Source organism: Sebastes fasciatus, chromosome 6 (assembly GCF_043250625.1).
Source record: "Sebastes fasciatus isolate fSebFas1 chromosome 6, fSebFas1.pri, whole genome shotgun sequence".
Lineage (NCBI taxonomy): Eukaryota > Metazoa > Chordata > Actinopteri > Perciformes > Sebastidae > Sebastes > Sebastes fasciatus.
In genome coordinates, this window is record NC_133800.1 from 8,580,587 (window position 1) to 8,597,256 (window position 16,670).

The 16,670-nt window shown below is 41.3% G+C and overlaps 1 protein-coding gene across 2 annotated transcripts in view; it reads right to left on the reverse strand.

Moving 5' to 3' along the window:
* The window catches only part of nr6a1a (nuclear receptor subfamily 6, group A, member 1a), a 98,958-nt gene that overhangs the window by 27,269 nt on the left and 55,019 nt on the right, over window positions 1–16,670 (reverse strand). The gene's annotated exons all lie outside the window — the stretch shown is intronic.

Sequence of the window (16,670 nt, forward strand, 5' to 3'; positions counted from 1 at the left end):
CCAGGGTTCAATAAAGTCTTAAAAGTCTAATAAATAATGTAAAGAAATGATTTTAGAAATACCAAAACATTCAAAGAAGCAATAATCGCTTTGATAAGTCATCGTCATTATGGAGAAAAATGCCAAACATTGGGTTCTCTAGTGTCACGATTTGCTGTTTTTTTCCCTGTTTTATATTTAATAGATTTAGATTTTTTTTGAGTGTTTGTCAAACAGAATGAGCAATGTGAAGATATCACTTTAAGCGCGTTTGAAGAAAATAATTGATAGTTAATCTGATAATGAGAATTACTGGCGATTGCGGGCTTACTTCTATATGCCACATGTACTCACTCCAACACCATATAATTTTGAACAGGACATTAAACAATTAATAAACATTAAAAGTAATTCTGGGTGAAGTATGAACCTCTGCATTTTACAAAAACTAGTGCTGGGTATTTAATGCCAATACTTTTTTATATATACACACAATATATTGCCCTAAGTAAGTAACAAAAGTAATTGGCGATCATATTATCAGTATTGACAAAAACCATACAAACAAAACCCAGTCCTTATGAATACAAGGTTCTAGAAATCCAAATTATCCAGTTTCCTACTTGCCCCATTGACTTGAACAGCCATCCGATTGAAATTCACCTCGTAAGAAAGCTGAATTTCACATTTTCTGACGTGATTCTGCCCATATCTTGGTGCCATGGTAATCAGCCTTAAACCTATGAGAGCAGCAGAAATATCTTACCATCCAGTGGGTTCTCTTCCTTCATCCCCTCCAGTGGCCTGGTTAGGGGGCCATAGTGAGAAGCATCCAGTGTTTCACCGGTGTTACACACCCTAAACTCTACTGCACCAACCTGATGCTCCCTGTGTACCCAGCAGCCTCCTACCTGATCCTCACCTCATACTACAGTGGCCAAGCCTGTCTTGACCATCCAAGCCAGTCTTCCCAGCCCACCCTCTCCACAGCTCCACCCTACTAATACCACTTGTTCACTCTCACAGCAGCAGCAGCACCCCACCCCAACCCCCCCTGGGCCCAACCCCCCATGAGAATGCTAATGACCTGGCCGCATTAAGACACATATAAGAAGCTTTTCACATTCAAACGCAACACACAGAGAGAGAGAGAGAGAGAGAGAGAGAGATAGCTCATGTGAATGCATACAGGCTGAGGAGAGACACCTGAGCCTGGGCTCGGGAGGATTCACAGAAACAGCAGTGGAGCTGTCACGCCGGGCAAGTTGGTAAGCAGGTAGAAAGAGGAGGACACGTGTAACCTGTTGGTGTGATCAAAGGCAGTCTCGCCGTCTCCCAGGTTACTTTACACTAATACCATAAGAGTCTACTACCATATGTCACTGTGTCAACGGCAGGGGCTTATAGTACGGACCTGGCCGAGGTTGTAATTGTATACATGGTGAACTGTAAAGAATTAACGCTCAAATCCCCAACAGTTAATGGTTAAGGAATATGGGAAAACAAACCGACCTAAACCTACTTTATACATGCAGATTTTAAGCTGACATAAATCATAATGACATTAACTTCTCATAATTTAACAAGCTTTTTATTTACCATTACAGTCCTGGTTAACCCGTTAACTCTCCGACGGGCCTGGTCGCTATTCTAGGTCTTTCAGAGGTCGTACCGGGATCAGTTTTAAATAACGCTACGAAGTTACACTAAATTTTGGCTAAAAAAAAGTGGCATGGCGATTTTCAAAGGTGACCCTTGACCTCTGACATCAAGATATGTGAATGAAAATGGGTTCTATGGGTACCCATGAGTCTCCCCTCTACAGAAATGCCCACTTTATGATAATCACATGCAGTTTTTTTGCATGCAGTACGAAGGTGTTATTTTCGCCTATTCTAATTTGAATATTTCTGCATACTGGGGTCCCTTAACAGTCTTGGAATTACATAAATTTGCTATGACAAAAAAGCTGAGACTCTTGTGGATCCAATGAGCCCAACTGTATTCATGTGTGATGATGTTAGTCCCCAAGGTTGCCATTTCATTGTAGTGAGACCATGTTTTTGAAACTCACTGTATAAAATGACCTGTGGTGACCTCTAGGATAATCACAAAAAAACTCATGAAACTTTACAGCCACAAACTAGAGACCTTCAGAGGATGGATGGCTTTCCAAGGTATGTTGACAAAAAGTGGGTATGTGAGCGGTTTACAGAAAAGAAGTGCTCGCCATCAAACCGCCAAAGAATGCAATTCTTCAAAAGTTTTTTAAACCAAATCACAGCATAACTTTTTCTATGGTGTTCCTCAAGGTCTTGGTGTCTTAATGTGGTATTTTGGAGGGATTATTGATCATTTTTATCAATTCCTGAGTGGTAAAAAAATTGTTAAATTTAGTGCCAAGTCTGTGTAACAAATGGTATCAACCCAAAAATTGCTGCAACAATTAATGAGAGATAAGGGTGCATGGGAATGGCCATAACATATTTATATCAATGTTCTACGCCTTTATACACTTTCACAATTTATTTTAATTAATTATTTTTTTTATTTCTAATTAATGACTAGAACAACTTGACTCACAGTGCTGAGCTGCATCTCAAATTAATCTGCAGGTTCCCAGCTTTCAGATGATGTACACCACTTCTATGTGACATGTACTGTTGACTTTTTTTATCTACCTCTGTCCTCCACCACTAAGCCTCTAAAAAAAAAAAAAAGACGTCGGAATAGTAAGGGGTTAACAAAGACATTTTTCAAAGGTTATTGTGAGATAGTAAACTCAGTGGGAAATTAAATTTTCTTGACATTTATGTGAATGCAAATAATACTTTTAAAAACAAATAACCTTAATGTTTACACTATACTAACAGATTCCAGAGCAGGCTTTGTTGACATATTTTCAGTCTGAATGGCATAACCTTGCTTGTCAATAGCAATAGGAAGTCAAACCTGAGCTGTGCAGGGAGGGGGGGGGGGGGGTGAGAGAGGGTGCCATATGTCACCCTTGACCTTAGCACCTTTCCTCCCATGCGGCGAAGATGAACAGCATAATCAGCCATGTTGCCTTTAACCTTGAAGTCAATTGGAGGCAGTAGAGCGCTGCGCCTCTGCTGGTTACCTGCTGTCCTGTGGAAAGTGGCGCTACCTGAGGCTGGGGGCCCCTCGACAGGACATGTAGAAAACCTTTTCCATACACACGTGTGCTGGCTTGGCTTGAATTGTCCGACTTGGCGATTCAGCCCATGCATCACGTCAGGGATTTGCAACAGGGCTGTCCCCTCGTAGGTGTGTGTAACCATGTCTGTGACTACAGTAGTGTTCAAAAGAGCGGCTGTAAAACGGTGGATGAACACATTTCATTTCCTTTATTCTTCACAATAAAAGTCCCCCACTATTTTTGCTGCTTGACTTTTCATTGAAGAATAGCCGCTAACAAAAGCTCGGCTAATTCGTTGATAAACACATTCCATTTCCTATAAACGCTTCACAATAAAAGTCCCCCCTTTATATTTTTTGTATTTGAAGGCTTTCATTCAGATTCAGTTAGAAGCTACTGAGAGCTGAACACACGCGACGTCTTTCTCTCTGGTCTCCTGCACATATTGATAATATTGGGGGCGTAACAAAATATCTAAAATATCGTATATCGCAATATTATGTTTTGTGGTACGGTATTGATTCTCAAAAACACTATAAATTTTCAATTAATAGTTTACATGCAAAGATTAACTCAGTCAATACTTTATTTAATTTGAAACAACATGTGTGTTGTTGTCTTAACCTAACAGCAGACGGAATGCTGTGCTATTTCTACGCCTCCCTGTGAGATCAGGTTGCTCTTAAAGTAGTGCTATGATGTTGAATGCGACAGGGAATGTGATAAATTCAAATGCATCCCACTAATCGGATTCTATAGAAAATAAAAGGAAAGAAAAAGTGTGTTCTTTATACTATAACAGTATCGCAATATACTGTGTCAGCTGGGATCGGCTCCAGCCCCCCGCCGGCGACCCTGAATAGGATAAGCAGTTACAGATAATGAATGGACGGCTGGATAAGTAATAACTTTGAATTGAATTTGTTTTATTAGCGCAGGTCCGTAACCTCAGGTGTTCTCTTGATTCGTGGGCCTTTGGGGAGCCTGTATTTGCATATGCAGTCAGACAAAATACTTATTTAATACATGCAACTAATTTCTTGACTACAAAAATAGTGTAAGTTCACACTGACAATCGTTAAATGTGGTTTTCTAATTAAAATCCTACACCACAGTAGAACTGTTGGAAAGTTTGATACCAAAATAAAAGTCACTATTTTAAGTTTCATCTTATAAAAAGAAACGCACATTAAGAACATCACACAAAATGATCAACATGAGACTAACTTAAGGGAGCTGCTTCCGCTGTTAAAGGTCCTGCCTAATAGTAACGGTTGAGCCGCCGGCACGGCTATGGAATGCTAAAATTCCGTTTGACATTCAAGGACTTAAACTCCTAAAAGCATGTTGTTGCATCTCTCAGACATGAAACGTGTATTTGAAGTGAAAATGTGATCTTAAATTAGCCTCAGGCAGCCTGAGCATTCCTGATACAGTATATGTTTGTCCTTGTGTCGTGGACTTTCCTGCTCCTGACAAAACATGCAGCAAAGCCCTTTTAAAACAAGCCCAAGTTGTTAGCTAAAATGCTAATTTGCTTCCACGTCAGCTCGAATGAGCTGTTTTGTGGCTTGTTTTCTGCATTTCCCTAAACATTAGAGTAACAAAGGGCATGTCTTTTGTTTGAGCTCCCCTCCCCCCCTCTGCACCCTGTCACAGAAAGCCAAACCTCTCACTACTCTCCAAACAAAGAGCTTCAAGAAAAACAGGAATAGGCCACACTGCTCTTGGTCTCTTCCAAATCTAAATAAATACATACATTCGGATTCCCCAAAGCAAGTTACAGCCACGTCAGTCCATTTCCTTGAGTATCAATAAAGCACATTAAGTGTTTCTTGTTAAAAGAATGACCAGAAGCGTTTCCAAAGCACCTCGAGACCTTCACAATATCTCTGTAAGACCTGCTGCCTGTTCTGAATATACATTACATAACAGAGCCAGAAAGACATACAAATGCCCCATTAACCTTAGGAGTTAATGGAGGTTCCCCCTTTCCTTTTTCTCCCAGAGCTTTGGGGTGTCGGTCTGTACTATGTAGGCTAAAATCGGCTGCCTCACCCTGCCTGAAGGCCAGCAAGACCACTCTCAAGAATCTCTCTCAACAAAAAGGTTGCTCTCAATGACGAGTCCTTTAGAACACCAAATATAGGAGGAACAAAAGTTCCTCACAAATTCCTCCCTCTGCCAAAACATTTGGTTTTCTGTTACTGATATAAATAATAAGTGAATGGTTTTCTGAGGAAGACTTTTTAATTATTTTCATGAGTCAGTATGAGTCGCATGCAATTTTATTTTGTACCCACACACCAAGTGGAAAGACAAAATAACAGTGCTTACGTCCTCATACCTAAACAACAGAATAGGTTATTTGCTCCGAGGGGCCCCAAGATAACCCTGAAGGGTCATTAGTTGACTAAAAGAAAATGAAAAAAAAAAAATTCTTGCACAATATTATACATATTTTTTTGTCCTGTCTTGACTTTTGTGTAATATTTGCTGTAGTGGATACGTTTACCTCTTTAGGCGTCTGAAAATCCTTCAAATGAAGAAAATGATCAAATGTAACTGTTCACTACTCATGTCCAGAATATGGACGAGACTACAGCCTGTGATGACGACGCACAAGTAGACACTTTGTTTAAAAAGAACCACTGGATTAACTAATGATTTTTATATCTTATCCTAATAAGTAGATCACGGTGACAGTCTGTCTTTACACATGATGGGTCACTGTTCAGCTGTGAGAGTCTCCTCAGAGGCTGCTGCCTACTGTTTGTTTGAGGTGATCGCAGCTGTACGGGAGCTGACCTCAGCGTTTCGGTCTCGTCCACTCCTGCAGATTAGATTTACAATGATCCACCTTACATTCCCCGGATGCATTTGCCTTTTCGGAGCCCTGATGACCAGCAGATCAATGCAGCTGTTCCCTGCCTGAACTTCCAAAGGGCATATAAAACCGAGGTGACCTGGCCACCATCTTTGGAGTTAATGACCACTAAAACAGCCAACTCATATGAGCCATCCTCAATAGCCATTCATCATGCTTTTAATTGTCCCGACAGGGAGGAATTATCAATATATTCTACTCTTCTGTTTCCAATTATCGGAGTCTGATAAATACAAGGCATTGTTGCATCTATCTGTTCTCTCACAAGCTGTCACAATCAATGATGAAACTTATTTTGCAGTTAAAACCTTAATTGCTGGCACCCACCTTCTCTTCTCACTAGGGGATGCTCTGAATTAAATAGTCAATTTCACCATGTATTTGCGCGATTAATATACAATACTGTTGCCTATTATACTATACTATTATACAGTCTAGGGCTGGCCGATATGGCCAAAAATCTTCCATCACGATATAGGTAATTTTACATCTCGATAACAATATATATCACAATAAAAATAGTCTATATGAAATAACCTATTTTTGTTTACTCCTGTGTAAATTTAATATTTGACAAATGAAAAGTACTTTCTCATTTTAAGAACAGTTTTAAGTGAAATTATAGTGAAAAAAATAAATAAATATAGGCTTAGCCTATAATCGCGATAGAAACAATAAAGAAAAACATATATATAATACACATTTGATATCGTTTTGATGATATATCGTCATATTGCCCAGCCTTAATACAGCCCAGGCAGAGTGAATAAAGACAAGACATTGAATTTGTAAGACTAGAACAGACAAGGTTGTAAATGTCATTTAATTCCTGTTTGCCAACAGACTGTATGTGAAGGGTTTTGCTGGATTAACCTGTTTCGGGGCCCCGGGGCGAAACTTTGCTGTTGGGCCTCTGTTGACCATCTACACCCCACCTGCTGCCTGTGCATCAAGTATGTATCCTGTCAACTACAAGTCCCCATGAAGGGAATGGTTAGACATTTTGAGAAGAATGCTGAATTCTTTCTTTGGTGAGAGTTAAGATGAAAGCCAACATGTTGACTGTAATATAAGTATAAACCCAGAGGCTTCTGAAGAGCAAAGATGAAGCTCAAAGTGGGTGGCTCCCAGCGACTCCGTCTTGACAGTGACAATTCCAGCTAATCCAAAAATTGGCAAAGAGGCGGAGCGTGAATGGAGCTGAGGCGGGCCGAAAGAAGCCTGGTTGCTGAAACACACCCACCTAGCTCGAAGCTACCAAGCTAGCCAGCTAAGGCTAAGAGGCTAGGCTAGATCATGCAAAGAGAACGGGCTACAAGCACAAGCTATATGCTACTATGTGTAGCCGGCTGACGTTAACCCTGCACAGCAGCACCTGCAGTAGCCTACATGCAGATGAACAGAACCCGGTGTCAATCCATGCGTTACAGCTCTCGAACACTTCATGATGTCAAACTCAATACGTCAAGAACTTTGACCCGTTTATCCACAGGAAGAGGAAATATACTGTATACCATCAAACGACAACACAGGTTAAAAAAAGGTGTCTTCCATGGAGGATGTGTCCCCATGTGTCCTCTCTCTATCTCATCATATTCCTTTGCCTAGCTGTCTTTGATTATGACATGATAACAGGATACGTTTTATACATTGTTTACCACTGTGACCTCTGAGCTTTGTGCTTTTGCTGTTGGATGTTTGTCAAGTTTTTAGTCTAGGTGTGTGTTCAGAATTGACTCACTGAAAGTAACCCTGGATAAGAGTATTCAGATATTCACATTACGTTGCAGGAATGTGGATGAGCGGTTTCATCAATATGCCAACCATTCATATAAATGACAGAGGACTAAACCATGACGAAACAATGAAACAAATAACATGCAAACGTAATAAAACAAGTTCAACATTAGATATTCTACATGGAGAAAAATGCAAATTTTACCTGTAAGATCGTTACACGTTTACAAAATGACCTGTTGGATTGGTATTACTTTAGTTGGATATGGTATCTATGAATACGTGAATCATATCATTGTTTTGTCCAAAGAAACTGTCTAAAATGAACGAAAAATGCTGATCGCAGTCCCGACAGCCCAAACTGGGGGCTTCAACTACTTATTTAGTCTCAGGCAGTGTCCAGAAACCCACATGATTTCATTTCAAAAACACCCGATTGAAAAATTTATTAATTTTCTGATTTCTGACTTGTATGTGTTTATTTTGCATTAAAACATCCTCACAGAAATTGTGAAATAAACCTTCCTGGAACTGATCTAACCTGAGTCAGATGCTGAGGCAGTGAGAACAGTGGGCCATAAGTCAGCATTATTTGGGGGGTGGGGGGGTTAAACCATGCCTTTGTCACAAGACTGAAGAGAAGAGGAGGGACTTCTCCTGCTTTACAGTTTACACAATGGGTTTCAAGCATTTCTCAAGACAGACCTCACTGTTTCAGGACTACAGCTTCAGCGACATACTGTCGGACCAAATGGTTCCCTTAAGAACAAAATGCAACTAAGCTCTGTTCAAACTGAACGACTCTGTCATCTGTTACATGCTGAAATATTAGAAGAATTAAAACTCACCAGTCATACGCGACAGAAATGCTGCACAAAATGATGATCACACTACTTTTACATTCACGACAATTATTCTATAACCCAAATGTTTCCATCCATAAATTATCTGTAACCGTTTATCCTAGTCAGGGGAGCTTTAGCCGATCCCAGATGACATTGGGCGAAGGCGGTGATACACCCTGGACAGGTCGCCAGACTATCACAGGCCTCAAAAGTATGTTTTTTTTTTACATTAGAGAAGAAAAAGAAATAGGACCCACGACTCATCATAAATATCAAAGACTATGTCTAACAGCAGGGCCGGATTAACCACAAGGGAGCTCAGAGAGGAAAAAATAAGTCCCCCGTTTCTTGTTAGGAATATGCACCATGTAAGTACGATATAAACTTAAATAATTAAGTCCTCAAAACTAGACTCTTCTAGCTGGGGCCTCTAGATCAGGAGATAATACAGGTATCGTCTTAAGGCCCTCATCATTTCAGTTTCTATCACCACACAGTGAACCTGAAGGTTTCGGGGCTCCTAAGGGTCCGGAGGGGAGTTGCAAGTTCAATCAAACCTCCCGTCATAAAGGTTGGCACAATTTCAAGACATGCTGGTTTTATCGGTAGTTGTTTGTTTTGTTTTTTTAAATGGGAAAATAATATTAGGGATTTTTAAATTTAGTGTAAAAGAATATACAATTATTGAAATCAAAGAGTTTAGTGCAGCTACAAAATGATGCCACTTAACATTGAGTTTTAATATCTTAAAACAAGTTTGAATACATTCATTCCATTGATTCAATTGTGAATAGGTGTCATGAATGCAGCACCATCACATGATTAGAAGGTGGTGGTGGTGGGGTGTCTATGGCAGCACCACACTTCCCCACCAGAGGGCGGTATCATACAGACATGGAGCCTCTGTGAGCAGGTCTGTCAGCAGACAAAGAGCCAGATAAAAGTCAGCAGCACGAGCTGACTTGGTCACTCACGAATACCAACAGGCTGATCAAAGTGGAGCAATGAGCGACCTGAGAGGCAGCGGAGCAGCCATTATAATCTATAGATGTGGGCCAGCAGCTTTAATGACGGAGGGTGCTGAGGGGGGGCTCCGGCTCCTAATCGTCTTATCTGCTGCCAAACAACCAACACCACCTTTGATGTTGTTTGGTTTCTGTTGACAGAAGTGGTTTCAGCGGTGGCTGACTCTTCTGGAATCAGACTGCACATTTTGCTCCCATCTCACGAAAAGCCAAAGTAGGCTTTTGTTACAAAACATTATACGTCCATTTTGGGAGACAGGAAAAAAAAATGATGGGACTATATTTTGTAAGATGAAGTCTTAGCTCCGTGCCAAATATTTGTAAGACTAGCTGTGTAATTATTCAAAAACTCCTCGCAAGGATCAAACAAATGCAGGCAAGCCCAAACAAAAACCACTACAATCAGGTTTAAGAGGTGGCTTCACAGCCGAGAGGAGACCCCACCCCAAACCTCATGTACCCAACTGACATGGAGCCTCTAGACACAGCAGCTGGTGGAGGTTTATCTTCTCTGTCTCATTTGAATTTGAAAGTTAACGGTTATTCATAAATGGCGGTTATTCATAAATGACAGTTATTATAAGTGACAACGTTGGAGCCAAAAATTTGGATTCTGGATGAGCACGGTATAAAATTCCATTGTTAAGTGCTAGAAATGTTCCTCCTAGGAGCTAAAACTATGAAAACACCAATGAGCATTATCCGTATTTTTGCACTAATTAAAGGAGCAATGTGTAACATTTCGGGGGATCTATTTGCAGAAATGGAATATAATATTCATAACTATGTTTTCATTAGTGCATAATCACCTGAAACTAACACTAATGGTGTTTTTGTTAGCTTAGAATGAGCCCCTTCATATCTACATAGGGAGCGGGATCTCTTCATGGAGTCTCCGCTGTGTTGCACCGCCATGTTTCTACAGTAGCCGAGAATGGACAAACCAAACACTGGCTCTAGAGAGGGCCTTTTGCGGTTTTACGTCACTATTGTGAAACTGCAGAGTGCAAAACCGCCGTCTGACTTCTGCTGCTCCTACAGTAGTGTTATTACGGGAAGGATGGCCTCAGCGTTACCACGGTTTCACACTCGGCGGCTCACGTTACTGCAGTTTTGGAAAGGGAGGAGTGAGAGGAGGGGTACTCAGTTGGTTGCAATCTGCAACCACACCACGAGATGCCACCAAATCCTACAAACTGTACCTTTAACAATGGAGAAATTGCAGCATTGAACCACTTCAATTATAAGTAACATTTACACAATAAATGTAAAACATACCATGAAAAGCACGACATAATAATCTAAAGCACACTCTTGTGTTAAATAGGAGTGTTAAAGGATTTTTTGTGTGTTAGGCATACTTATGCTCACGCTTATGAATTTGCACATTTTCATACTCTCCATGTGTCGATGTATAACATCTGAGGATAATTTTCTCTCTACGCGTCATTAAGCCTCAATCGGATAAAAATCTTGCGTCTCCGAATGTGCATTGTAAAAGGAGGATGAGACAACACGAACGCAGAGTCTCTGTCTCTCTGCCATGTCGGTAATGACAGGTTAGGTTGGCAGCGGGGTGTCTGCTACGCCTCCTTCAAGAGAACTGCTGCCGAAGCCTGAGTGGGACTGGAGCCTGTCAAATTACAGTGGGATCCCACCTCACTTCCCACTCCCTCTTCCCTCCATCTGTCTGCCGTCTATCTCTTCACTGCCACTCCTCCTTTTTTGCTATCTTTTGTCTGTCTGTCAGTGTTTAAAGTAGCACAACTCATTTTTTTTTTACGACTGGGTAGATGCACAAAAACGGAAATGTTCTTACATCAACACGTCCGGCCGTGCCCGTGTGCTCCCCCCCCCATCCAGATCTTGGGAGGACAGACATTGGACAAGAAATGTGTGAGTGAAGCTTTGAGAGTATTTCTGGAATTCCCTCAAAGGCAGATTTTTCCAAAATGGCGGGTGAGAGAATCTGTCCCACAGTGCGAAACACACAGGGGAGTCTGGATGTGCTGCACTCTGATAAAGTATTTGATAGAATATCTAAGAATAAAAGATTGCCAAGCCTTCAGTTCTTACTTTGAGGGTCCGGACTTCATCTGCGTATACTTGGAGAAAATGTCGGAATATTTGGACTCTTTAATATGTCACACTGATAAAAAGCGATGGCTCTCAGAGGCCATTTTCTACAGCGGGTAACAATAGAGGTCCCTACAGTATCGCCTCTTTAGCCCTTCCCCTCCCATATCCCTCATCCCTGCTTTGTCCATATCTAGCTCATCCCCTATTTCTCTCTCATCCAACACCCCCACCCCCCCCCCCCCCTCCCCCCCCCCCCCCCCTCCTCCTCCTCATATATTCCCACCCCCACTCCCTCTCTCCATCCATCTCTATCTCTTAACACCCCCCCGCTCTCTTCTCTCTCTCCTCCTTTTCTGTCCAGCCCTCCTCTTCTTGCTCCAGAACTGTCAGATGGCATTAGTTCCTTTCACGCTCATGGCCTGTAGGAATAACAGCCGTGAACCTCGCCGAACAGCGCCATTCTCCTGCTCCAGTTAGCTCTCCACTCAGCACACAGGCTGTTGCGCAAATACCAATGTTATTCACGTCGTGCCCCCTTCACTTACACAACATGCCCCACTAAAAGGGCAAAGTAAGGCAGACGCAAATCTCGGCGGAGAAGGTCACGGGCGCTGAGTAAAAAAGATGCGCGCGTATTGTATAACACGGTCACGCTCGCTCATAATCATCAGCTCGTCCCCCTGACTCAAGGATCGACCCACAGCTTTGCTAAGATCTGGCTCACGTGGATCAAAAACGGATCCACTTCTTATCTACTTATGGAGCCACAGGCCTGAAAAAAATTTGTTAAATATATCATGCTCAGCTTATTTCCCATGAAGTTTCAGCCGCAGGGCAAGTTGTGGTTGGTATTAAAAAGCCCACTGTGACCAATAAGCTGTAAAATGGGCAGAAGTTTTTTATTGTGCGGAGAAACAGGGTGAAATGATTCCGATATCGCGTGCATATACATGTAACGGATGCTGCATACAGGATGCTGATTTGCATGCCAAAGCCTGACCGGTAGTTACTGTACTCTGAAACGATTTCACTGTTTTTTAAGAGTCTTGTAGTTTCAACATCAACATATGTATTGAAATCACAAACAGACGTATTTCGGATTTCACGGTGCACGTGGCGACTGACATCGGGTAGGACACCGCAAAGTAGAAGAGCCAGAACGAGCCAGGCCAGGCTAGCATCCCTCAGGGCGAGAACACCTGAAACTAATCTAACCCAGTTGGAGAGGAGATCTCTACTTGTATAGCTGTTGTCACTGTGTCCAGACTGATTATCTATACACTGCATCTAATAGTTTGGGGGGGTTTGAAACGTGTAGCATGGATAATTACTTTGATTTTGTTTGAAGGTTAGCTGATAGGGTGTCGGTATCTCGCGATTCGATTTCGATCCTTGGGGGGGGTCACGATTCAATTCAAAAGGGATTCTTGGTTCAGTACATAAGGGTGCAAATTTCAGGACCTACTCGGTCCGTTGTGCGCTGATACGTAAAGGCGGTGTGGCAAATTATAGCATGAAAGCAGAGTAAAGTGTGTATAAGATTATGGTGTTTTTTATTAGGGCTGTCAATCCATTAAAATATTTAATCGCGATTAATCGCATGATTGTCCGTAGTTAATCGCGTTTAATTGCAAATGAATCGCACATTTTCTTATCTGTTCAAAATGTACCTTAAAGGAGATCTGTCAAGTATTTAATACTCTTATCAACATGGGAGTGGGCAAATATGCTTGCTTTATGCAAATGTATGTATATATTATTGGAAATCAAACAATACAAAACAATAACAAATATTGTCCAGAAACCCTCACAGGTACTGCATTTAGCATAAAAATGTGCTCAAATCATAACATGGCAAACTGCTGCCCAACAGGCAACAACAGCTGTCAGTGTGTCAGTGTGCTGACTTGACTATGACTTGCCCCCAAACTGCATGTGATTATCATAAAGTGGGCATGTCTGTAAAGGGGAGACTCGTGGGTACCCATAGAACCCATTTTCATTCACATATCTTGAGGCCAGAGGTCAAGGGACCCATTTGAAAATGGCCATGCCAGTTTTTCCTCGCCAAAATTTGGCGTAAGTTTGGAGCGTTATTTAGCCTCCTTCTTGACAAGCTAGTATGACATGTTGGTACTATCTTCACTCTAGCTTTAAAACTGATCGTAAAATCGCAAGTTGCGTTAATGCGTTAAAGAAATTAGTGGCGTTAAACTGATTTTGCATTAACGCGCTATTATGTCGTTAACTTTGACAGCCCTTGTTTTTATATTTAAAAACGTTGTCTCAACTGACTGAGCAAAAAGTTAAAAAGCAAAAGGTAACATGTAACTTGCACAACAAAACACCTTTTACTATAAAGTTTTCAGCATTGCTCAATAACTTCAAGAATAACAAGTTCAAGTTATACAAAGAACAAAAATGCTCCCTGTTGCATGAATAAAGTTGGCAGGCTTAGGCTAACTGCCAATTTATTATGAGAAACTTGCCAATTTCAAAAATGAATTGTACACAAAATGAAAAGTAAAACTGGTATTTTGTGAGATTTTTCAACAAATAGAATGCTTGACCCAACTTTGACTTGGTGCGTGGGATTGCTCTCCATCAGTAGTAACATCTATTCTTTTGTAGAAAAAAAAAATACTTTTTTAAAAATTAATTTTTGGAAGTTGCAATCGATTCAGAATCTTAGAAAATAAGAATTTAGATTATTTTCCCCTACCCCTATAAGCTTAACATACTAACTTCTGACTTGGGATATTATGTGGGACTACAGACCCTTATAAACCTGTCAAATGAAAGAGGTGTGAACTGTGGTTTGAACGGATGATTATTAAACAAAGTACTTCCATTGCAATAATTGATTAATACAGTGTAATATTGCACACGAGTGTGCAGGAATGCGTGCGTGTGTGTGAGGCTAGAGAGAAACACAGCAAATACGTTCTTGAGGGGGGTTGATCTGTATGGGCGACGCAATTATCAGTTTGACAAGTAAGCACAGATAGATTATTACAAATATGAGGAGAGTGTAATTTCTCATCGCTCTGCGCTCGACAAGCCCAGCATGGAAGGAAGGCTTAGAGGCTAGTAATCAAAGCAGATTAGCGCGAGCTCAGATAGATGCTACGCGAGCCTGCTAATCATCCGAGTGATAACCGTGAATCATCCAAGTGCAGTCAGAAATGAGCAGTGTGTTTCAAATTACGATTTTGATGGAATGATCTCTGTATCGAGCGACCCATCAAAGTGCCTTCTCTTTGACTTCCATTCGCCTCCTCTAGCCCATGTCGCAGTAATTCCTCCGTGTTAATATAGTATGTGTAAGTCGGTTGCATATTAAGTGTCGGCGAGCGAAGGTTGGGCGGAAACGCTGGAGCTTCAGAGCACCGGTGTGACTGTGATCTCCGGCCTGCCTGCCCTGTGATTTAGCCTCGAAATGACAGACTTGCCCCTCATTGGGCTACGGGTGGAGAGCTAATGACATGCTGCGTGGGCTAACATGACTATTAGCCCACTCTGAGCAGCAGGAACTGACAGGAACACAATTCTGTCATTACGCCCTGAGGAGACCTCTAATCAGGGAGGCAGGGACACTATAGGAGAGGCCATTCGCACTGGGTTTCGGTGTGGAGACAAAGAGGTAACTAACTGGCTCTGTCTTACCTCAACCTTTAGGAGGGCCTTGCAGGCTCAGGAAATCATTTCAAAAGATTTCAACCGTAAGTACACGTGGCTGTTTTTTTACATGCCAAACAGAAAGAACGTGATTCGAGAACGTTTGACCTAGTTGCTGCTACTTGCAAATTACATGTAATGAGCATGGCAGCATATATATTTTCTCCAACCACCTCTTTGCTGCTACAGCCTCACTGGGTCTGGAACGACCAAGTGGCTGACCGTGGCTAATGCTATAGCTTAATTTAGATAGATATTGCTGTATAACTTTAACATTACGGAGTCAGTTCACTGATGTATGACTCTTCTCCACTTGTGCTACATCACAAAACTGTGAAAATGGCCGTCACAATATCCCGGAGCAAAAAGGGGGTATCATTAAATGTCATGTTTTATCTCACCGAGAGTCCAAAACCCCCAAATATTCAATTTAAGACGAAGGGAAGCCGTGTAGTGTCACATCCGAGAACCTGAAGTCATCAAATTTTTGGCTGTTTTTTTTTTTTTAAATCATCAAAATAGTAATTTTCTGTCAATTGACTAATTGATTAAAGCAGCAGTGGGTAGAAATGGATATTTAATTAATATGATTAAAAAAAGTTATTTTTATAAAACGGTCAGTATATCCTGACAATAGTGCATGAGACCAGTAATCTAAAAAAAATCATGTGCCTCTGTGTCCTCCGGTGCTCCTAACGGCATCTGCAAGATTTCACAGACCAGAGGAAAACAAGCAGTCAGAGCTGATCTGGTGTCTGCCGTCCAGCTGCCGACAATGAGAGCCGCGAGTCGATCACTCGCAAACTCTGACCAAAAGGTCAAACTAGGCAGCGCTGATCAAATATGAATGAATATTTTGTTACTGTATTGACTATTTCTCGCCTCAAATGTTTTCAGAATCATCTTGTAGTGCACGGTTTAGCTGTGAAATGAGAAAGTTTGTGACCCGGCAGCCATGTTGAGATCTGCTGAGGAAATACCAAGCACCGCCCACCAGCCAGAGCACAGCCAATAGGAACGCTCTCTTTCTGAAATGACTTGTGAATGTCTAGTTTTCTCTCAGAACACTTGAATTACAATATGCTGAAAGGTTATTATGGATTTTTCCCCAATGATGCCAAAAACTTGTTGCCTACTGAAGTTTTAATTGACTAATTGTTGCAGCCAATTTACCGCATATTTTTAACAATGAGAAATTAAAGTTCAACTAACCATCACCTTAGGGTAATGAATGAATGAATGAATGAATGAATGAATGAATGAATGAATGAATGAATGAA